Raw genomic sequence first — 24,606 nt, 5'->3', positions numbered from 1 at the left:
TTAAAATCAAACGCAATGCAACTTTCATTAGTGAAATAACGCTTTGAATGACATGTAAAGCATATGCTCTGATCCAAGTGATTGAGTTGACTGCAAATTTTCTATTTTGTCATTGCTATTTTTAGAAAATTACCGTTCCACTGTTTTAACGGGCATCTGCTAGCTCTTGGTAATGCTCAGAATATGATATACAAAGGTTTTGACACAATACGTCCCAAAGGTAATTTAAATTTTTTTTTTTTATTTGTTCCTACATTCGATCTTCCAGAAACGTTGGGTTTTCCGTTATAAACATGGACATTACTTTCATGTTCATAAATCATCCAACTGTAAAATTGTTCGTTCACAATTACCTTTATAAATTTTTTAATTACTCTATTCAAACTAGAATGTAAAATGTTATTTCTTTAATTGTTTCATTTGTTTGTTTTGTTGCCAAGTGCAAACCCACAAAATGAGTACTTGTGCCGTGCTCACCAAGAAAATCGAAGCCAGGTTTTTTAGCGTTATAAGCCTTCAGACTTACCATTGTATCTCTGATATTTTTCTTTTTTAACTAACCGTATTTCATTTTCTTCTAAATTATTTTCTGTTAGATTAACAATTTTTTCAAAAAATTCCTAATCTAAGTGATTTAAATATTCTGGAAGTCTATCCTATTTTTCCAAGTTATTAATATTTAGTAAATTTTCCCTTCTTCCTTGATATTTCATGTCTTTCGTTGTATAAACGTTTGGCTATAGAAATATTTAATTTTCCTGACTTTATATTTTAGGGTCACTTTGACATCTTTATTTCCTATCGCGACATCTTTTGGGTTTTGTTTAGCACTGTTATTGTATCTATCATTTCTTCTCCATTTTTGTAAGTTATAGTAAATTTTTTATTTTCTTTCCTATTACAAGCCCTTTTAGAATCTATCCCTCACCCCTAATTTGTAATAATTCTCTTTTCGAATTTTCTTACTATATTTGGATTTCCTCTATTCTTTTTTTTTATTTCGCTTAAAGCTACTAGGGGCTCTATATGCTAACTATTCTTAATTTAGAAGACTGATCAACACTACCTAACGCCATCCTTTAGGTTACTTTTTATCAACAAAAAATAGGTTTGACTATCATATTTTAACGGCCCGAATGCTGAAAGGGCAAGTATGTTAGGTGACAGGATTTGAAGTCACGACACGCAAATTGCGAGCCAAATGCCTTAACCACTAAGCCATACCAGGCATAGCTTAACCACCAAGCCACACCAGGCATAGCTTAACCACCAAGCCATACCAGGCATAGCTTAACCACCAAGACATACCAGGCATGGCTTAACCACCAAGTCATACCAGACATAGCTTAACTACCAAGTCATACCAGACATGGCTTAACTACCAAGTCATACCAGGCATAGCTTAACCACTAAGCCATACCAGGCATAGCTTAACCACCAAGACATACCAGACATGGCTTAACCACCAAGTCATACCAGGCATGGCTTAACCACCAAGTCATACTAGGCATGGCTTAACCACCAAATCATACTAGACATGGCTTAACCACCAAGTCATACCAGACATGGCTTAACCACCAAGTCATACCAGACATGGCTTAACTACCAAGACATACCAGACATGGCTTAACTACCAAGTCATACCAGGACCTTCTCTTCTTCTTTTATTGTTCTATAAACCTTACTTCTTTTTCATTCTATTTTTCTTTAGTTCTCATCCTTTCTATTGAATATAATTAATTACAATATTCTATCAAAAATTCCTTTCATTCTCGTTTTTGTCAATGGTACATGACATTACTACCGAAAATACGGAAGAAAAGCGAAGGAGTCGTAAACTGTTATTTTGTATGCAAGCTCTTTGCTTTACACATAGCTTCATACTTTGTTTTACTGCTGTCATATAGTTTATCAACGTAGGATAGTGAAATATTGTTCCAAAAGTCACGGACTAATTCCCACAGTCATTCAAGTTGTTCAAGCACCATTTGACCTTCCCAGTTTTTATATAAGCCGCTACAGTCTCGTAAATGCTCATAATGGGACTCGGTGTCCCATCGGCCTCTTTACTGTATACTACATTTGCTTTAGGCTTGGGATAATTGTTCTCCTTGGAGATGAATTCCTGCTCGATGAGTTTAGAATCTGCCTGTACTTGACTACAAAGTTCATCATATTTGTATAGACTTTCAGTACCACTGGCAACCTCAAACTCGTGCCGATCCCCACTCTGCTTCACTGTAGGTGTACAAGTATCAAGGCTCGTCTCCACCGTTGAAGAACCTATTGTTTGAGTATATATTTGTTGTTATTTAGTTTACATATATATATTTCATGTCGGTATTATATACATGCATGATTTTATTGTACTATCTCAAATAAATTCATTTTTAAGTGAGTTGAATATCTTCCCCTTTGACATTTCTAATAGAACTGTCAAGAAGTATTTACTATGATAGAGGTCTTTTCTTGCACTCAGTAAAATGAGATGAAACGATGGCATCCAACTGAATTACAGTTCAACTAAACTCATCGGCAAAGAACGCGCGTCTCCGGATTTTCTCATTTCACTCTCTGTACTGAGACCACCTCGTGTTGTTGTATATCATACTGTTCCCGGAGTAACATCTGTATTAGTATTTACAGCAAGGTCGTTGTCAAGACCAGTAATTGAATGTCGTTTATTCCGCAAAGAACATGCCCTGAGATATTTATCTCTAATTGTAAAGTTTTGTTTTTTCTAACTACCACTTCTATTATTAACAGTGACATTTTCACGTACTCTATTCAGAGTTTTGCTTACAATTCCTCCTAAAACATGAACTATTTCTTACCAACCCCAACTCTAATTACTTCACATTTAACATCAGTATTTCATACTTGGGTGCCGCCAATGGAAACATACTACTGCTACTGTACTTAGTGTGATTACCTGTGGTTTGGGAGGTATTATGGAGGGAGGTCTCAGATTCTTACAGACTGGATACTTACCAATCACAGTGCAAGCTACTGAAACGGACAACACTCTGAAAAAATCCATTTCACATAAGAAAGGGGCAATTTTTTCCCCTTCATAATTTTTTTTTTTTTACAATAGTCATATTCCTCGGTAGGACACTGATAAGGACGCTTAAATACAGGATTCCTCGTGGTGGACACAGCAGATAGCCCAATGTGACATTGCTCTGAAACAAACCAATAACCAAAGACCATCCAAAGTAAAGACCGAATACTAAAGAACAACTGATAATCACTTAACTGCCATTTGCTATTAGAATCTTATAACTATCGCTATATGTATTTAACCTACATCACATACATTACACAATACAACTACTATATTCAGTGAAGTAACAGTGAAATAACTTGACACATTTGACACTCAAATCGTATGGTTTGTTTGTTGTTGTTTTGTTTCTAGCACGGAGCTACAATGAGCTGTCTGCTGTGTATATTGCAGGGAATCGAGTCCCGGAATGTAGCGTTGCCGAGGTACATATGTTTTGTTTTCGCTATTTATAACACAAAGTTACACAATGGATTGATTTAGGGGATCGATTCACAATCTGAGGGTCAGGAATTCGAATCCACGTCACCAAATACGCTAACCTTTTCAGCCGTGAGGACGTTATAATGTATTTGTTAGTAAAAGAGTTGGCGGTAAGCGGTGTTGACTAGATGCCTTCCCTTTAGTCTGCTACTGCCACAAGTAAAAAAATATATACATTATTTTTTGAATATTTAGTCAAGTTGATAAATAGTTATCTATAAATAATATCTTATTGTTGTATGTTCAGTTAGTTATACTGTTGCGTTTTGTTAACATTGATCTGTTGACAGAAAACCGATTTTTTCAACAAAAAAGTCAAAATCTTCATTCGTAAATTAATTTACTACAATTTACCTACTATGTGTGCAGTATGCAGCATTGAACGAGAAGTTTCTACTTGCCAGTGAAGTTTCCATTAATTTCACTGACTACATGATCTATCAGTTTAAAGCAAGAGCATATCTGGCGGTTAAACTCCCTTTTTTTTTTGTTCTAATTGAAATATAATTCACTCTTGGAACTCCTGTTAAAGACTGTTCTCCCTCTTGTGGAAGGATATTATTATGTTTATTTTGTGTCAGAAAATTGAAACATTTTTGTCTTGCTCTGCTTATGTCTATAATACAAAAATTGGCCCGACATGGCTAGCTGGGTTAAGGCGTTCGACTCGTAATCTGAGGATTGCGGGTTCAAATCCCCGTCGCACCAAGCATGATCGCCCTTTCAGCCGTGGGGGTGTTTTAATGTTACTGTCAATCCCCCAATCATTGGTAAAAGAGTTGGCGGTGGGCGGTGATGAGTAGCTGCCTTCTCTCTAGTCTCAGACTGCTAAATTAGGGACGGCTAGCGCAGATAGCACTCGTGTAGCTTTGCGCGAAATTAAAAAAAAAAATACAAAAATTACGATATTCAGCCCATAGTTCTAGATAATGTTCTTACAGTAATAAACGTATTTAAAAGTGATTCATTTATACAAACCAGGAGTGATTCTATTCGCGCCTGTTTGTTGTTATGCACAAAACTACACTGAGCTATCTCGACTCTGCTTCACGTGTGACGAAACCCGGTTTTTATAAGCCTTACCATTGAGTCGCTGGGGGCATAAGCAATTTTCTAACACAGTAGAAGCTTGTTTATGTTCTCTTCCTCTCGGCTGTCAGCAACCAAGCGCTTACTGTCTATACTTTCTTCACGCACCCACTCCCACCACAACCGCCAGATGTCTCTTTCATTATCGGAATCTACCTACTTATTGCATGTCGACTGTCTTCAACCTAACTTTGAAGGTAAAAAAAAAAATTAAAAAATCATCATTTCGGATTTTTACTCTTGTTTATTGTTTTCAAAATACCAAATCTTAATGAAATAGCAAACGTTTTAAAAGGATATGTGTATATAAACTCCTGCTTGTCTAAAGTTCGGAAGCCACTCTGATACTATACTGAAATGAAACATCATTGAGGTCCTATATGCAATCTTGAAAGAAATTAGATAAAATTATGCGAATAAATTGTAGTTACAGGTGAACCTTGCACTGTATCAAATAATACGTGTAACAGCCATATCTCCAGAAGAACATCTCGGCAGAATAACGAATTTCAAGTATGCTTCAGTAAATTCCAGTGGAGATAAACCAAAAATAGGTGGCAAAATATAGAATTATCGCTGAAATTCGACAGACTGATTTACATTTAGTGATAGAAGTAGTTATTTTTAACATGATTTAAATTATACGGTCTTCGAAGTGACTTTAATTACAGAAAGACTTAATTTCCTTCCCTTCTCCCTTGCAATTGGATACGTCCAAACAGGGTCACGTGACTAGTATTAGGCAGCGTGCTGATGCGAACTAAGGCGGCGTAAGGGTCGGGGAGCGGCAGCTAGTCTATGTTATCGATTGAGAGAGAAAGATTTTTCCTTCCATAAACCTGTAGGTTCGTTGTCTATAAGTTCAGGAATTTTCTACGTTCATTTGTAGGTAAGATTATTCATATTATTGTTTAGTCTATGAGTAAAACACAGCTTTTGTTAAAGATATTCCGTTTTTAAGACACCATTTTCGAGGTTTTATTCTGATCTCCATCCACAACTGAATGTGCTCACTCCATACGTGTTCCTATTTCTTCGTGAAAGTGATTCTTTTGAAAACACTAAGTTTAATTTTAGTAAGACTAGAAATAGAGAAAATTGTGAAGAATAAGTTGCAACATAAATAACCTCTTTTGAGATTCGGGGTTATTTTTGGTTACACTGAGGCTTTACGATGTGAGGATAAACTTGCACGAGGATGTAGCTTACACTATACAGTATAACGCTATTTTACCAACTGAATCAGTAAGACGAACGTATGAATTATTCAGTTATATTTAATATAACTTAGGTGTCCATGAAAGTAAAGATCTGATAGAAATTTTTCAATTGATAGTACTGCGGTACGTATAGTGGGCGGCACTTATCAGACGAACATTTACTGAGCAGACTCAAATTAGTTATTACTATTACTGGGTAATTTAATTCATGAATATCAGAGTATGTAAATTCTGTCTCAATTAAACAAAAGATTAAAAAACAGATTAGAAGGGTTTTAGTGTTATGTCAGACAACATTGTTAGCCCTCTTGTGTTAATAAAAGCATTAAAGAAATGCACGTGCTCTTACAAAATTTTAACAATGTGTGGGGAACGTTAGTGTTAGTAGTGGCGCATAGCAGTAAGCGATTTTGCATATATAAATCAATGGAGCTCAACACATTGTGTGTGAGAACAATTACCTTTCAGCCATAATATACCTTGAGACTTCCGTATTCTGGTGGATTTCGTATTGATTAAAACACGTTGCATTGCGTCTTGAATGATTTTTGTAGTATTGCGTACCAAATCTCCAATTGCAAACAAAAGTTATATATATTATGAAGAACAATTAAATACAAAAGGAATAATTTCAATCACGCTATAACTTTTTGTAACATTAATTACTCTTAAAAATGGTTGAAACAGTGATGAATTGTACCCACATCTTTTTTGTCTCGTACCAAGTGCTTTCTGTTGTTCGACTTAAACCTAAAGTTTGATTACTGACTATCCTTATACTGTAATGTCATGACGCCATGTTTCAATATTCTAAACTATAAACCGTTGTTCTCATGTGGAAGGATACATTGAGCTTATAAAAATAAAATAGTTGGATAATAATGCAGACAACTGTCTGTTTGTTTGGAGCTACACAATGCTCTTCTCACCACGGGTATCGTAACCCAGATTTTAATGTTTTAAGTCCGCAGACATGCCGTTATGCCGGCACTAGGGAGGTAATTTAGATAAAGCATTACAAGGACGATAGATATTTATATCTTGACAAAGGGATGACGTTTGGTGTACGTACAGTTTCATGCTGTTTATCTTTCAGGTTATTTGTTAGTTTAACTCTTTCTACACTAATCTACCACCAAAATGTATATTGTTCTTTTCAACGAACATATAATCTAAGACATTTTAGTGCTATCACAGTGCCTTAGCGTCATCATCACACCCCATTTACTTAAAAGATTTTTCAGTAATAACTTATGTATGTAATGATCACAAATTGATAATAAAGTAAAGTTTACATATTAAGAATGAATATTCAAGCCACAATAGATATTCAAATTGATTCCTTCTTGCACATTCTTCTTTGTTACTTGAAAGTTTTATAACACTATTTGTGTTTTTATATTGATACTAATGACTGTTTAATTAATTAATTTCATTGATTTACCGACTGTGGAATATGTATAATTCTAAAATATTCATTAAAGATGTTTATTATTGTTGCCATGTCTCTATTATTCAATATCAGTTTTGATTCTATGTTTTAAAAAATAAAGTTTTGATTGATGGAGAAAGTACTTTTACACAAAATGAAAAGAGCAAACATAAAACACACATCATAGCCCATCCCCCCCCCCTCAGTACAGCGGTATGTCTTCGGATTTACAACGCAAAATCAGGGGTTCAATTTCCCTCGGTGGGCTCAGCAGATAGCCCGATGTGGCTTTGCTATAAGAAAAAACACACACACATCATAGTGTTATGTTACAACGAAAGCTTCCTAATTACTTAAACCAACAAGTTACACTGTATACACTAAAGACAAAATCTCAACTCCTACTAACTCCTCAAATTCTATAAAATAAGTGAATCATAAAAACGACATTTTGTATCTATATAAATAAATAACTATAATAACTATAAATTTATGTAACAATATAAATAAAATTACGATGAATCACTTCTGTGCAACTTAGAAATATATCCTAGTATCAGTTATAAGCATGTAATCGCTCGTGCAACAACCGAGTTAATGAAGGAATTAGTCGAGATGGTATTTTGTATTGTTTAATCACAATATACTAAGAAAATTGTGAAATGACGTTTCCCTGCTTTCTTTTTTGTATTTGAACTCATAACAACTGAGTATGCTAGCTAACCTGACAAAACGAACAAAAAATTGAAACGATTTTGCTTAAGCCTAAAAATAGACTGATGGAAGGATGATACATTATCTTATGCAACTCTCAAGTCTCCCTTTATATTAGTTAAACCTTTTTCTATACCACAGAAAGTTTTCTATTAGTCAGTTCAGCAAAAAATCTAACTCAAGTACAAGATCCTTTTTTTTATCTACACATACAAACTGCATTAACGTAAAACTAATCACAAACACTATGTTTATTAAGAATTAATTGCGAAATAAAATCTTTATAAAGAATTTTTATGAGACAAGCAATATTCTTTATATTACGTTTATCTGTATTAATAATACCTATGTAAGATAAATCTACGACAGTACTGGTAGCTAGCATCTGGCATATATGTGTTCTGTAAATGAGACGTACACTTTTTATTAATGTTAATGTAATTTATAATATTGGTTAAAATACTTAATATATTTAGTTTTAATATTTTAAATTTTTATTATTATATTTTCGCCCAGTATGGCCAAGTGGGTTAAGGCATTCAACTCATTGTCTAAACTTCTTGAAAGAAACTAACTCCCTATACCCAGTTGGACATCCACGAACACTGTGTAATGATTTCTCTTATTATGTTAAAAATAACCTGATTAACTAATATGATTCTAGTTGTCAAGATTATCAAGCAATCTCATTATATAAAAACTTGGCCCGGCATGGCCAGGTGGGTTAAGGCGTTCGACTCGTAATCTGAGGGCCGCGGGTTCAAATCCCGGTCGCACCAAACATTCTCGCCATTTCAGCCGTGGGGGTGTAATAATGTGACGGTCAATCCCATTATTCGTTGGTAAAAGAGTAGCCCAAGACTTGGCGGTGGGTGGTGACGAGAGTAGCTGCCTTCCCTCTAGTCTTACACTGCTAAATTAGAGACGGCTAGGCAGGTAGCCCTTATGTAGCTTTGCACGAAATTCTAAAACAAACAATTATTATATTTTTATTACAAAGATTGTTTTGCATTCTTAGCTTAGTATTTGGATTTAGGACTGGCCTGAATATCCTAAACTGGCCGACCCGTGTAAAATATTACTGAGTTTACGGCCGAAAATATCCTTAACAGCGAAGATACCCGAATTATATCGCTTAAACAATGCATTCTAACTTTATAAGTAAGGAAGCAAGAATTATATATTTAATTAACTATACTCATTGCCAGGCTAATCTTTAGTTTTGCTCTAAGTAGGTAGCTAGATGTGATTGGAAATTAGTTTTAATTCTTTATGGAAACAGAATTAGATTTCATATTACCTTCTAATTGTAAACGTAGGTGAACTTGAAGCTCTTCACATAATGATCCTCGTGAATTTCTGGTGTGTTAAACATTTAAGCATGATTATCCAGTTCAATATGTCCGTACAGAAACTTGCCAATTTTTTTTTTTTTTTTAATATATATGTTGTAGTTTTAACACTACGTATACAACTATGTACTTTCAGGACTTCAAACGCATAAGGATTATGCTGTATTCAAGCAGTAATAATTTGTATAATATTAAAACAAAAAGGAAGCTGGTAATGAGTTTCTTATTGAGTGCATGCATAGAAGACAGAAACACTGAAAAAATCCTAATTCCAAATAAGTTGTTTTCCATACTTATCTTAGTATTAAGAAAGTTTCGTTTCAGATATTTGTGTTTTTGTTACACGAGATGTTTATAACCTAACGAAAATAAATATTAAATGTTTATAATTCATGATTTATTTTAGTTAATCCCTAATATCTAACACTGGAAGTAAACAAGCATCGAAATTCGAGGAGTGACTTACCAGGTTCCCTAACGTGCAACACAAACATTCCTAATTAGTGTTTATTTTCGTTATCAAATATTTACACAGTATGCTTCATTATGCTACAGTGCCGTAGATTATATAAAATATTATAAAATTGGTAGACTTTGTTCTCATCGTTTATCAGAAAAATTAAGACTCTATCATGAATTCATCTGCTTGTTCAGGAATTCATCAGTTCTAATTTTGTGGTTACTATTTATTCTGTTTAAAAGTTCATTAAAAGAGAATTATGCTAGTATAAAAAGTTAAAACGAGTTAAGTATTTTTATTCTCTTTTTTTTTTTTTTTAAGAAGCAAATACGCATTAATGTCACAACCAAATAACAAAGATTGGTTTGAGTGAACGCACGTTATTCGAATTTTACTGTTTATACGAATACATTTATATATATAGTTTCAAACATAGACACCAGGAGAGCATTTTTTTTCCAACAATTTGTGTACACATTCAACTATCGCAATTCAATTTATAGCGTGTAATTCTGTTTGTATTGGATCCAAATGTAGTTTATGAAATTTCTAAGCCAAAGTTCATAATTATATTTCACAAACATTTCATACAAGATGTGTGACGTAGCAACAGCAAAAAAAACAAAAAAAAATACAAAGTTCTAGTCACTTTTAACAGCCACACTCGGGTTTAATATCCCCATCTTAAATACAAAATATACAAGATCAATTAAAAATAGGGCAATTTATTCATTATATATTTAGAATATTGGTGCATGTTCAGTATACAAATAGGATTTATTTTAAATCCTACAGGTAAATCATATCTTATAAGAAACGGTGTTGTAATTCTCATGTCCCCTTGGAACTATTTGTCCAATCAGTCTGATGGCCTAGATTACGCACTATTGCCAGACACTGCATTTTTAACTGCTAGAAAATGTTTCGAAGGATGGGGAGGTTAACCTTAAAAGATGCACCTTGGAAAATTCTTCAAGGAAATGTACATGAAAAGTTGGCTTCCAAAGCCATAATTAAACAAACCAAAGACATGAAAAGTCCATTGGAAGGTTAGACATGTGGTCGAGTAGGGATGTTGTGATTTCAGTTTCTTCTGTCATCTTTTTCATATAAACAGTCGTTGATTTCTAAATGTAGTAGGCAGCTAGTACTCTTTTGCTAGTTTCAAATTATTTCTCTATTATCTAATTAAAGATACCAAGAGATATGCTTAGCTTCATCTAATGTATTTTGGGGTCGGACGGTTCTCTTTGTTTATTGCATTGGTGTCGGGTTTCGGAGCCTGTCGCTCTGCTGTGTGAGTTCTCTCACTTTCAGGGAGAACACTATAAATGTTTCATCTTTTGGATCTATATCATTCAACAGTCGCGATCTATGAATATTATTTTCTAAAAAACTTTCGAATGATAGAAGATTCGCCGACAACAATGTATATAAGCGTCATACATGTCGCATGTGGTCCTACGGCTGTCACCTGTGCTAACATACTACTACATTAGCATATATAAATCGCTCACGTTATTTATAATTAACTGTCGATAGTAGCTACAGTTATTCTAATTTTGTTCAGTTAAAGTTAATGACCAAATTAAATAACAGTCATCAGTTATAAAAGTGAATTTCTGTCCTTGTTAGAGTTCCACTGTTCCTTCCCCAAAGAGAGAGAAATATACGGTCTGTTTGTTTTTTAATAAAACCTTTTCTTGAGTCTTAGCCTATATTTTAGAAGTAAATTATATTCACTGAAGAAACTTTTGTAAGTTAGTATCTCCGTAAATTTTTAACCAGTGTGTTTGTTTGTTTTTGAATTTCGCGCAAAGCTACTCAAGAGCTATCTGCGCTGGTCGTCCGTAATTCAGCAGTGTAAGACTAGAGGGAAGGCAGCTAGTCATCATCACCCACCGCCAACTCTTGGGCTACTCTTTTACCAACGAATAGTGGGATTGATCGTCACATTATAATGCCCCCACGGCTGAAATGGCGAACATGTATTTTGTGACGGGGACTCGAACCCGCTACCCTCGGATTACGAGTCGAATGCCTTAACCCACCTGGCCATGCCGGGCCTTAACCAACGTAAGGAACAATGTTTGTGGTCCTGTTGTTTTGAATAAATTGTTTGTATGTGTATTGAAAATTATTAGTAAACAAAATGTCATTTTATTCTGCTTTGTTGGTAATTGGATATACAATATACGCAACAAGATAAGTTATTAAAACAATAAAATGCAAATAGTAATATCTTAATTTGCAAAAGAAAACTCAGTTATCGCAGCGGTAGAATATTTGAATTAAACTCTATAAACTCTCTTTGATAATGGATTTTTTTTTTTTGTCTCTGAGAAGCCCTAGAATAAATATATTGTGCTAGGTTTCTTTTCCTTATAAACAACGTACTATTACCATCAGTAGACCAGCCAATGGTTTACTATGTCTAATAGAATAATAAAGTTAATATCAATGGTTACGTTCAGTTTTTATGAAGTTTTACTCAAAAACGAACTACTCCAATATATCAGCCTGTATTGTAAATAACATTTTTACTGAGGTTTTAGTTTCAACAATCTGCATAATTTATTTTTAACCCTAAAATCGTGAACAGACTGTGCGAAAATCGTTTCAGTTTGACCTTTATCTGTATTGTGAGAATGATTTTCAAAGTATTTATGACATCCATGAGACTATCTGTGTACTTGGAAGAAACGAAAATAAATGTTCAACTACTTTTTACATTATACGATATTGAGATCTAATCAATCAAATCTGCTTCTGCTATCCTGAAAGGTATAAGGTAACAAACGTGGTTAAAATAAAAATAACAAACTATCTTATTTTTGCATTCCTTCTGCTTCGCATTTGCATTTTAAACTTACACAATAAAGCAAAGATGACTTTCTGATATTCTTTCAGTATACATTGAACAATTTAGCACTAAAAACAGGCGTTCTATGAGTAAATTACTTTACGAAAGGCAATGGATGATTATAAAAAAAATTGATGCAAACGGTGTAATCTATTTAAAATATAAATTTCTCTACAAAGGGTGAACTAATGCGTACAGAAGTTATATTGTTCGATAGCTCTAATACTAATTATTGTTGAAAGGTAATTTTAGTGCTTTTTATACTTTGACAACAAAAATTAAACAAGTTTTATATTGATATTATATTTACCTAATATTAATAAAATAAGTGATATATTTGGCTAATATATCTTCTGTATATGAGAATTTGAATTTTCAATCTAAATATCACTAAAGGGCGAAGCCACTATAGGATTCGTATACAACAGTCCGTAATTTTGAACTACTCACCAGTGGAGAAATATCCAGCCAAGAGCATCTGCTGCCAAGTAGGTTTTGTCTGGTTGTTTAAACTGGGTGACTGGGTTGATTTTCACAGCTAAAAGTGTGTGCGTGTTCACTATCATCACATTTTGAGTTTACGACGTTGAGCATGACATGTTAATCATTAAGCCTTCTCGTCAGTTTAGTGCATTCGTATTTCAAAACGGTAATTATATATTCTTTAACAATTCCCAGTTCAGGAAACTATAAATACATAAAACAAATTTTTAAAAATTTGTACGAAACTAAAATCAGTGTACCTAAAAACTTATAAGCACCTCGTTCACGTGGATAGGACCTACAGGACTCAAAAGGTTGAAAACCTGGACCTAAGCTAAGCGTTTATCATTCTTATAGTAGTTAATGGTTGTATCAAATTAAAACTCATATTTCAATTAGAATCCCTGTAAACGCAAGCCTAAAAAATAGGAAATGAATCGAAATTATTGTTTTATTTCGTTTTTTAATGTATTATAACATTTAACACTTTGTATCAAAAATCGTAGGAAGGATGTAAATGTCTGGTTTGTATCTGGTAGTGTTAGTTTCATTTGTCAGATACATAGCGAGTCAGTAACTCATCAGATCGTTTTTTACATTTCCCTACCTGGCAAAGGCCTGATAGTTAAGACGATCAACATGCAATCTGTGAGTTGTGGGTTCGAATCTCATCATCAAACATGCTCGCTCTTTAAGCCGAGGGGACATTATTATGCCACGGTCAAGTCTACTATTCGTTGGTAAAAGAACAGCCCAAGAGTTTGCGGTGGGTGGTGTTGACTAGCTCTTGTCTAACACTTCTAAATTAGGGACGGACAACGCATATAATCAATCCTTAAATATCTTTGGCGAAATAAATAAAGTATATAAGAATTCAACCATTCTTTCTTGTATTTTTTTATATGTAACTGGATTACTTAAATAACTATATCTTGTTCATCAAATTTCCTTCGTTGATAAAAAAGTTAGTATATAACTTTTTAGTTTCCGTACCATAACTTCATTTAGACCTAAGTTTGAAAGGTTCTGAGAACATTACAGTACAATTTTCTATCGTAAATAAACAATATTCAGTAAATAAAATTATTAAAGACAATTTTTTATTTTTACGTGATCGAAAAAACATAGGAGCAGGTATGCTGTAACATTTTATTTGAATAAGGTATGTGCACATAGTTATTACTTGAGCATAACCGTTGCTATTCTTAAACTGGTAAACTACAGAAAAGACAACTTGTCAACAGCGCCCCCTGCTAGATTTTGGAGTATACATACTTTATTGAATAGCGGAATATGAACATCGCCTTTAAAGCATACCCACAGCTTAAAAGTGCGGAGTTGTCGCGAATTGATAATCTTTCAATTCACAGTGTGGAATAACCATTTTGTTATACTCGACCTGCAAAATTCTTATTTTATAATTGTGGATTTACTTCTGCTTATATTAATGCTGTGTATTTATTTACACATATAGCAATATGGCGCTCATTTATATGAGAATTTGGAGAAAATCCAGTAATAGACAAAACAGTTTTAAATAATGCAAGAGGGAATCCTCAATAGTTGGGGCACTTGGAATTATTTTAGGCAGGATTAGAGTAAATTATTATAGGATACTTTTTTATTTTCTATTTCTGTGCCAGAAATACAAACAGCGGGGTGCACATATACCCGATTAGGTTTTGTTACATATCAGGATTTCTACCAGTCTGCCCTCAAATTGAAATAATTTCAGCCAGGATTAAATTAGATTAATCTATGAAATATTGGGCGTGGTCAAATATATTAGTCGAAAGGGTTCGACTTTCCTGAGTCCAAAAGTGTAAATTAGTTCTCAGATCAGTCAAGAGATGACGGAACTATGAGTAAACGTTTGTATTGAAATACATATATAATGAAAATAATAAAAAAATAGAAAAAAAAACTATTTTATGCACCGCTATGGCGAGGCTATAAAGAAGAGTAAATACCAACTGGTAGTAGGGTTGGTACGATCGTGACAAGCTGGTGACTCTGTAGTTCGAACCCTAAACAGTAACATCTCAGTAACACAAGATTCCAAACGGTAAGTGATACCATGTTACAGATGACAAAAATGCTGACGTTAATTTAGTAAGGAGATAGTACGACGAGCACGTGTGTCAACAATCACCATAAAACGAAAAAATAAGAAATTATATATTTAATATTCTAAGTAAGGTCGAATATTAAAATTCAAAACTGCAATTAAAAATATTATGCAAAAATCCTAATTTTAAAGAATGTTGTGAACATTTCTCGCCCTTTGCAACAACATACTCCTTAAGTACAGAAAGTTTCAGACTCTTTTGCAAAGCTATACAACCAGGTTACGTTTGGGTGCGTTTAAAAGTGACGGTCAAATCTTAATATTTGGTTAAATAAGATTAACCAAACTGCTGGGGGTGGGTGCCGTTATTTAGTTGCTTTTTGATAGTAAACTTGTGCAAAAACCTATTTACTTCACTTAGTTTGCTTCATAGGGAAGAAGTTATGGGGAGGAGGGCTGAAATATGCTATCTCCCTCCTAAGTTAATCATTAGGGAAAGGCAACTAGTCATCAACACCCACCGCCACTCTTGGGGTACTCTTTTACCAACGAATAGTGGGATTGACCGTAACATTATAACGCCCCCACGGCTGGGAGGGCGAGCATGTTTGGCGCGAACCCGCGACTCTCGGATTACGAGTCGCACGCCTTACGCGCTTGGCCATGCCAGGCCATATGTATATGGGTAACGTGTGTATATTATAAATAAGTGTGACCTCAATTAAGACATGTCAGTATTTCACATTTATAATTTTACCATTATTCATAATTTACGCTATCTTCTCCACAAATTAATAATGTCAACTAATCCCATTTGAAATTTATTTTAGATTTGGCCACGTTAAACGCTTCTCTCCGCCCCAGTTAATCAAAGCTGAAGCCTGAGCTGCCCTGGCTTAAGAAGAGAACTTTACCAAAACACCTTACCGTATTAAAAGACAATGAACTGGTAAACATTTCCAATCATATTTTATTAAATAAAACCATGAGGTATTTTTGTTATATACTATGTTAGTGAGATAATCAAGTCGGGTTATAACGAGAAATAAACCTTTCCCACTGCATACTACCGGTACATTAACACGTTGTTATGGCTTCTCCCAGTAAAAGTTGTTCACGATTACACTAATAAATAAACTGAAGCCTCTTTATACTTGGTTGAAAAGCCAATAAACGTTTCCCGATCTTATCATGCTCACAAACTTGATGGTGTGAAAATCACACTGTCTGATTTTCAGTTCAAAATGATTATTTCTGTTGAAAAATGATCACTGCAGATGCGTATTTCAGGCGAAAATTAGAACACATTGACATTCCTGTAGTAAACATAAAGGTGTATTTTAGGCGTGTCTTAGATCATTTTGGAACCTTTCAACATCTCTCTCTCTCTCTCTCTCTATATATATATATATATATATATATATCTGTCTGTGCTGCGTCTAGAAGTATCGTTTGGTTTTGTTTTGTTTGTTTTTGGAATTTCGCGTAAAGCTACAAGAGGGCTATCTACGCTAGCCGTCCCTAATTTAGCAGTGTAAGACTAGAGGAAAGGCAGCTAGTCATCACCACCCACCGCCAACTCTTGGGCTACTCTTTTACCAACGAATAGTGAGATTGACTGTAACATTATAACGCCCCCACGGCTGAAAGGGCGAACATGTTTAGTGCGACGGGGATTCAAACCCGTGACCCTCAGATTACGAATCGAACGCCTTAGCCCACCTGGCCATGCCGGGCCCGTGTCGTTTGTTGTTTCAAAGATCTGGGGCTCAGGCCCCTTGCATCAGCACCTAGCAACACTTTTGGTTGCGTCCATTTATAAATAAATGTAATCTTAGTCAAAATACGTCGGTATCTTCACATTTATAATTTTGCTATTTTTTCATATTTTACCCATTAAATATCACGCTAATGTTTACGATAAATAGCGAAGTTTCTGGTTTCCCCTGTCTTCCGGTTGTCTCCCAATGGCTCAGCAGTAAACTTGACGGGTAAAGAATTAAAGCATGAGGTTTCTTTTCCTTTTGTGGACACAACAAACGACACGGGCCCGGCATGGCCAGGTGGGTTAAGGCGTTCGACTCGTAATCTGAGGGTCGCGGGTTTGAATCCCCGTCGCACTAAACATGTTCGCCCTTTCAGCCGTGGGGGCGTTATAATGTTACAGTCAATCCCACTATTCGTTGGTAAAAGAGTAGCCCAAGAGTTGGCGGTGGGTGGTGATGACTAGCTGTCTTTCCTCTAGTCTTACACTGCTAAATTAGGGACGACTAGCGTAGATAGCCCTCTTGTAGCTTTACGCGAAATTCCAAAAACAAACAAAACAAAACCAAACGATACTTCTAGACGCAGCACAGATAACCCGTTGGATAGCTTTGCACTTAATTAACAAAGCAACAAACGTATCTGCTCTCTGTCTAAGAGTTACAATTTCTAATAGTCATTAATTTCTAATTCGCGAGTCCATAACTGTTCTCTGATCGTTTGTCTCATACTAGTTCTAAAGATAAAGAAATCAACTTCATCATTGATCAAACCATAAAATAACACTTAATCCTGACATAATGGTCAAATGTTATAGCAAGGTATAAATAGAATGAAATACTTCTTTTAAACTTATGTTTATATTCGGATAAATTCAACTAAATGATTCACTAATTTTATCTTATGCAATTTATATATAAGTTCACCTATCTTGTCATCTTGCAGAAGACGTTGAAAAAACGTGTGGTTCCGACATACTGGCTATAATAACCTATATCTCTTACCTAGGAAACCACGTTTCTAATTACCATCATCAACAGGTTGTTAAAATTCGTTTATTAATTTTCTGTGCACAGCGCAGTCTCAGTTCATTAAGCTATTTATAGATGAAGCTAGCAAGGGTTGAGATAATTCAAACTAGCTGACATATCCGTTCAGTGCATGGGGAAAACGTACTGTCCCCAGGGGATGGCATTGGAAACCTGTGGTTTATATGTTGCTTACCGCGCGTGATTTCGAGATAAATGATTACCTTTGTCACTGGTGTAATGATAAAGCAGGAATTAGCTACAGAATATATTTGAATATTATTGCTCAAAAATTAAATCTGGGGTTCTTCTTTTCAACATTTAATTTTATGTTTTATGCCATGACCAATAGTAATAATAAGTATATTTATCAAATACTGCATTTATAACCCTATTTCTGAAATCATTTGATTGTTTTCAAGATTCCAACTTAGTCTTGTCGTGTTTTTCGAAATTAACCATCTAAGAACACCTAATAATTTGTTGTGCAAATACCACACAATTTACTCTCCATGTCAATTATCTTTATAAATTAATTTATTTGTAGTTCTATTTCTGAACATGTAAAATCTGGTTCAGTTTGAATGCCAATTCAACCCTAGGTGGTTCATTTCTGTAGCAGGATTCAGTAGTGGAAGCCACCCACTGTTTCGTGAATAATTGTATCATGTACTGTACAATCTTATACATGTGGGACAACTCTGAATGACACACGAAGCACAGATACATTTGGGTACCTATGGTAGAATTTCTTGGTAGTTCAGCCACATAAGTTATGTAGAATATGAGTGAGATTTGATTGTCAACCAGGTTTCTCATATTGAAGGAACAAGGACTCGTTAGTGAAGTTTTGTTATTGTTTTACTCTGCAAACATTTGACTGTCCACGAAACTCTTTTTTAATACCAACCATTCCGTTTTCATTTATACGAGTAGGTTAGTTTTAATTTATCTTATTAAATACAGTACCATATTTTCATTTTATTACTACCTTTCAGTGGCTCAGCAGCGAATTTACTGGCTTACGACGCTACACATCCGTTTTTTATAACCCGTGATGGGCAGAGCACAGATAGCCTGTCGTGTGTCGTTACAACTAAACCATTTTTATGTATTAAGTATAGTTACGCAGGTTTGCTTATTTCAGCTTAATGTATCACAATTCTTTTGTTCGGTTAGTGAATCATTATTGTTTCATCATCAGTCGATAGTTTGTGTCGTTCAATATCACTCAGTCTCTTTCTTTTTTTCTGTCCACAACAAATTACTAAAGACGTTCTTCCATATTTTCAATCCATTATTATTCTTCGAATATATATATTCTTCTAATTAATTCACTGTTTTATGTGTTAGTTATTAAATTTCTTCATAAGTTCTACTTTCATTTTCCATTTAGTATTTTTAAGTGTTTTATTTTTCCATCTCCTTATTTAAAAAAACCGTATTCCTAATAACGTACTCATTAATAAATTCTAATCGCATGCTTTACATTTTATAAAAGCTATTATTTATGAAATTTTTGTGCATTATTTGCAGCACTTTATCAATGATTGATGTTTGAATTTTTTTCAGCCAAATTGTACCTAATTTCCTAAAATTGTTTATAGTTAATAAATTCACCTCTTCGGAGTTTTGCGTTTTTTATTTGTATTTATTTGTTTGTTTTTGCATAGTGATAAAACTTAACCAAATCTCATGTTATTAAGTAGTATGTAGTTTCATTTTTTAAGTATCATTTAGAATTTATAGTTTGTTTTTTAGTTGTTAAATTTCGAGAATTTTGTTGGGAAGTACTATTTTTAAAATATCAAACTATTAAAATTATTCTCGTTCAATTTTAAAATTTTAGTTTAAAATTTTTATCATAACGTTTTGTTTTATACATTCAGTTAGTTTCAAGTTGATTGATATTCACTATTATATTCATTTTGAAACTTTAATTTCTCGATTTATATAGCCGTCTCTTCTGGCTATAAATCATAAAAAAACAGAAAACTTATAGATTTATTTTAGAATAAGGACCTCATTTTTCTAAGCGGTCTCACCGTTACCTTACTGGGCTTCGTGATTTTGCCAAATAATGTTCTTACTTGAAATCAATAATAAGGTATGTTATTTGTGTGAATTGTTTGAATAATAATAAATAAGGATTTATTAAGGATTTTATTATTATTATTAATAAGGATTTGAACCACTGAACTTATTTTTGTCTCCTATTTTATTCGCTAAACTGAATTAAGATTACCTAACTTTTTATTATTCAAGAAAAATTCTGTAGCTTTCAAACAGATATAATGTAACATGAAAACACTTTCAAAAACAAAAAGAACGTCTAAGCTCAGGTCTGTGTTTTTTTTCTAAATCTTTTAAACTCTCCATTCATGTCCTCCGCTAGTACAGCGGCAAGTCCTCGGAGTTACCACGCTAAATTCAGGGGTTCGATTCCCCTTGACGGACTCAGCAGATAGTGTGATGCAGCTTTGTTATAAGAAAAATCCAAAACCCATCCTCATTAATTCTCCCCCAGTGACACAACAACATGTCTGCGGATTTACAACTAACTGGGTTTCGATATCTGTGGTGAGAAGAACACAGATAGCCCATTCCGTTGTGTAGCTTTGTGTTTAATTTTTAATTTACAAACAAACCACTACTTTTCTTTGTTCAGCCTTTTGTAAACTCTGAATAGTCTAGATTTCTTGAAATTACCACTCGAACCACTGCATTTGCTGCATACTCGTAAATATTTTATAAAGTGCTGTATCTAATCATGTTTAAACGTTGGTATATCAGTTTTCAAATCTTAGCTTCGTTGGTAATCGTTTACGTCATTCTGTGACGTCATGAAAGGATGGTAAAGAAAGTTGTTGTAATAAAACCACGAATGGTTATAATTTTTTGAGAAAGTTGATATTCAGTTGTGAACTCGACATCTAAGTTGTTCTCATTGAATGTGATAAGCTCAAGAATCTGTTGTCATCATGAATTTTACGTGAGAGGGAAAGAATTTAAAAAACTTGATGAGGTTTTTCTATCATTATGATGTTTTTATTTTGTATTTTATGTCAAAGCTACTAAGGCTATTTTTACCATTCCTAATTTTGAACTACTGAGCAGAGGAAGGAAACCAGTCAGCAGCGCCGTATCATCCACCATCGACACTTATGGATTCATTGTCTCTCATAAAACGCCCCCACAACGTTAATTGGTTTTAGTACTGTGTGATTTTATGCGGATTTGAACGCGGTTCGCCAGCTTCGAAATATAGGACTTTATAACAAGGCCAATCCAAATCCCATGAAGTGATGGAGAATGAGTGAGTAAGAAAATGAGCTTACCTAAGCAAGAAATTTGCGTAGCTTCGTAGTTAGTGCACTGAACAAAAGATCTGCACATTTTGTGGCATGAGTGCATAATAAGAGTGACAGTCAAATGATACTAGTCGATTAAAGTAGCCCAAGAGTTGGCAGTGGGTGCTATTGAATAGCTGACTTATCTCCAACCTACTAGATCTTAATTAGGCATAGTTAGCAAAGCTAACTAATGTAGCTCTGCGCAAATATCCGAAAGAAACGTGGAATCCCTAACCATCGTATAATCATATATTTTAAATTCAATTAAGCTTAAAAGAAGGAAAATGAAGGGAAAAAAGTTAAAAGAAAAACAAATTTCAGTAACTATGTTAGAAATGAAGCCAAAAAGGTATTTTATCCTTATTTTAAACAAATTCCGTTAGCCATGATATAAGAAAAAGTCTTCAATTTCAAACGATGACTACATTCCAAAGTTTATAAATATTTAAAGCAAGAGAAACTCTTTGGTACTCGTATTGATGTCCACGTCAAAATTTATTAATAAAATGTTTTTTTTATTCAGAATTGAAACTGTTTAATAAGTTACTGGGCAGTCTGTAGACTAATCTCGATGTTTTATGTATATATAAGTTTATTATTGATTGAATAAAGGCAGAAAAAAAATGTATTAAATATAAGACAGTATCTGTGCCTATTTGAAAAAATGAAGCAACATCGAGCAATAGTTGGATGTCAGTACACTGACTTTTTCTCTGATAATTATTTAAATCATGTGACCCAATATACAGTACAACAGTTCACTCACCTTTCAATTGTAGTTCAAAAGCAGATTAACTTATTCCTCTTTCTAATTTATTATTCAGACCATGACTAGTAATAAATTCTAATATTTCAACGTAGTGGAGATTTCTAATATTTCTCACTGAACGTTGATTAAGTTCTTTATCCTGACCCCCTCCAAAAGTGTTTATTTATACACAAGGTTCAAATAAAAAACAAATTAACAGGCCCCTCTCAAACCAGTGGGGACATTTTTGTCGGAAAAAAGCGAAATATCTAATCCGTTTTTTTTAACTTGAACTGAGTTTTGGGGTATTTTTATTGGCTCAGAAAAAGGCAATTTTTGCACTTTTCTTTTAGCAGTGGGACTGCGAAAAGTAATTTAAAGTGGTAAGGTAACTGAAATTCATCAGCGCATAACGAGCTCAACGGCCAAGCAAAATAAGCACAGAAACTTTTAAATGGCACATAGAAATATCCTGGAGCCATTTAAAACCACCTTGGTAGATATTTGCAGCAGACCGAGTACAATATTATGCCTGTATCTGCTTTTAAAGTGTTCCTGTCTGCTCATCCTACTGCTGACTACTGTGATGCTTCGACCTTCCCTACGTAATCGAAGCTAAAATTGTTTTTATCTCACTTGAAAGTTAAACGAAAATAAGTGATAGCAGAATCACAAAACGTTTACAATTGTTTAATTAATGATGCTGAGAATATGGCTTTATTGATATATATACTGAACTCACTACCATCAAAGTAAACCTTCGTACCAGCTAATATGGAGACTTGAGAATGCTGTATTTCACTTTAAAATTTATCAATTAACAAACGATAAAATACGTCCCAAATCACTCTCTTTGTGAGTTTCCGGGTTGAGTTTATTGTTACTATTGAACAAGTTGTAGTTTAAAGACACCCTCGATTCCTGAGGGACGAGTTAAACAACAACAACAACAACAAGAAACTATTCTCATATGTACACCATCTGAATTATTTTAATCTAGATATGAACAATATAAAATCATATGTCAAAAAAAAAGTAATACTTTTTAAAGTATTCTAGCCTTTGCATTTACTCAGCATAAAGCCCGATGTGGCTTTGCTATAAGAAAACACGTACACCTTTGCATTTAACTACAAACAGGCACAAGCACATATCAGATCGCTGTTTATTAACGGCCAGGCCAGCTACGTCTCACTAAATTTTTGTGATTTCTTTGGAATTAAACACAAAGCTGCACGATAAACGATCTGCGCTCTGCCAACCACGGGTATCGAAACCTGGTTTTTAGCGGTTGAAGTCGGCAGACATGCCGCTGTGTCACTGGGAGGCGTGGTTTCTTTGGAGCTAGATAATATTTTCCTGTGTGATCACATGCATTGACTGTGGCACTACCTAACACACCATAAAACTTTAGAAGATATATTTTAGGGTCGTAATGCTGGAACCATTTAATAAAAAATATGTTGCTTGCTGTAAAATAAAATAAAATGCTGACAAATTGCCGATTTCATATGAGAGCTTTAAAGAATGTTTTGCAGTTTTAAAAGCGCTGGAACACGAAGAGATTCAGTCTTCATTTTAACATTTGACACATCTGCACACAAGAGAAACACTTGTTTAAATCCATACTTATAGACTATGAGATTAATGATACTGTTGATACACTGGTGACCGGGATAACCAATAAATTAGTAAAATCTGAAAAATACTGGTGTAATTGCGGGCTATTGTAATTATTTAGTTCTGTAACGTAATAATAACAAATTAGATTGTTTCTTCCCATCATGATTCACAAGCTACGTTCACGTTGATACAAGATGCAACTCTAAGTTCAAATACATAAACATTTTTAACATGAAATCCAGAACTAAATGTAGGTCCAACTTCAAGTAAATCTTTCAGTACAATCTGAGAGACGTATGCTTAACTAACTATGTTAGCTTTAATCGATAAACAAACACGTAACTCGCAGAGTAATTGAATATCAGAATATACGTGATAAATATTGTTAGATACTCAATAATTTCTCATTAAACACTTCACTTCGATGGCACAGAATGAACAGGACTCAGTGTTTCACTGATTTTCATATTTATTGCTCATGTGCTAATCTGGATCTTAGTCGAACTTACAAGATCTTAATCTTATGCAACCTCTAGCACACATCCGAATTAAACAATAAAAATACAGCTTATAATAATTCGTAAAACAAAAACAAGTTATAAACAGTTTAACTTCATTAACAGCATCTTAATATATTCATAGCATTATCTTTTGAGGAGTTAATAGAAACAGGGAGAGATAAAACCTGATAGGAACTTGAAAGCAAATTTAATAAGTGTGAGGTATAGACAAATTTGAAATTAAAAATGTTAAGTAATTAGTTGTGTAAATTTAATTACCTTTCAAATTATTTCTTCCATCTTGGTGCATGTGACAGTTATTTAACATATCACAAACTTGATTTATGGAATAATATACA

The 24,606-nt window shown here is 34.0% G+C and overlaps 1 protein-coding gene across 10 annotated transcripts in view; it reads left to right on the top strand.

Annotated features, from left to right (window-relative positions):
* Window positions 1–4,701: 4,701 nt before the first annotated feature.
* LOC143222284 (dystroglycan 1-like) overlaps window positions 4,702–24,606 on the top strand; it is a 38,379-nt gene continuing 18,474 nt past the window's right edge. For 2 of the 10 annotated variants that reach the window (XM_076448594.1, XM_076448596.1), the window contains exons 1-4: window positions 5,370–5,528; window positions 11,638–11,893; window positions 13,077–13,168; window positions 16,062–16,180. The gene's annotated coding sequence lies outside the window, so the exon portion shown is untranslated. Of the gene's footprint in view, window positions 4,837–5,368; window positions 5,529–8,521; window positions 8,615–11,637; window positions 11,894–13,076; window positions 13,169–16,061; window positions 16,181–24,606 lie in introns of those variants that run through there. The other 8 variants (XM_076448595.1, XM_076448597.1, XM_076448600.1 and 5 more) reach the window with 5 other exon arrangements.

Source organism: Tachypleus tridentatus, chromosome 8 (genome assembly GCF_004210375.1).
Source record: "Tachypleus tridentatus isolate NWPU-2018 chromosome 8, ASM421037v1, whole genome shotgun sequence".
Lineage (NCBI taxonomy): Eukaryota > Metazoa > Arthropoda > Merostomata > Xiphosura > Limulidae > Tachypleus > Tachypleus tridentatus.
Note: the sequence above shows the minus strand (reverse complement) of the source record. Positions and strands in the feature narration are given on the sequence as shown.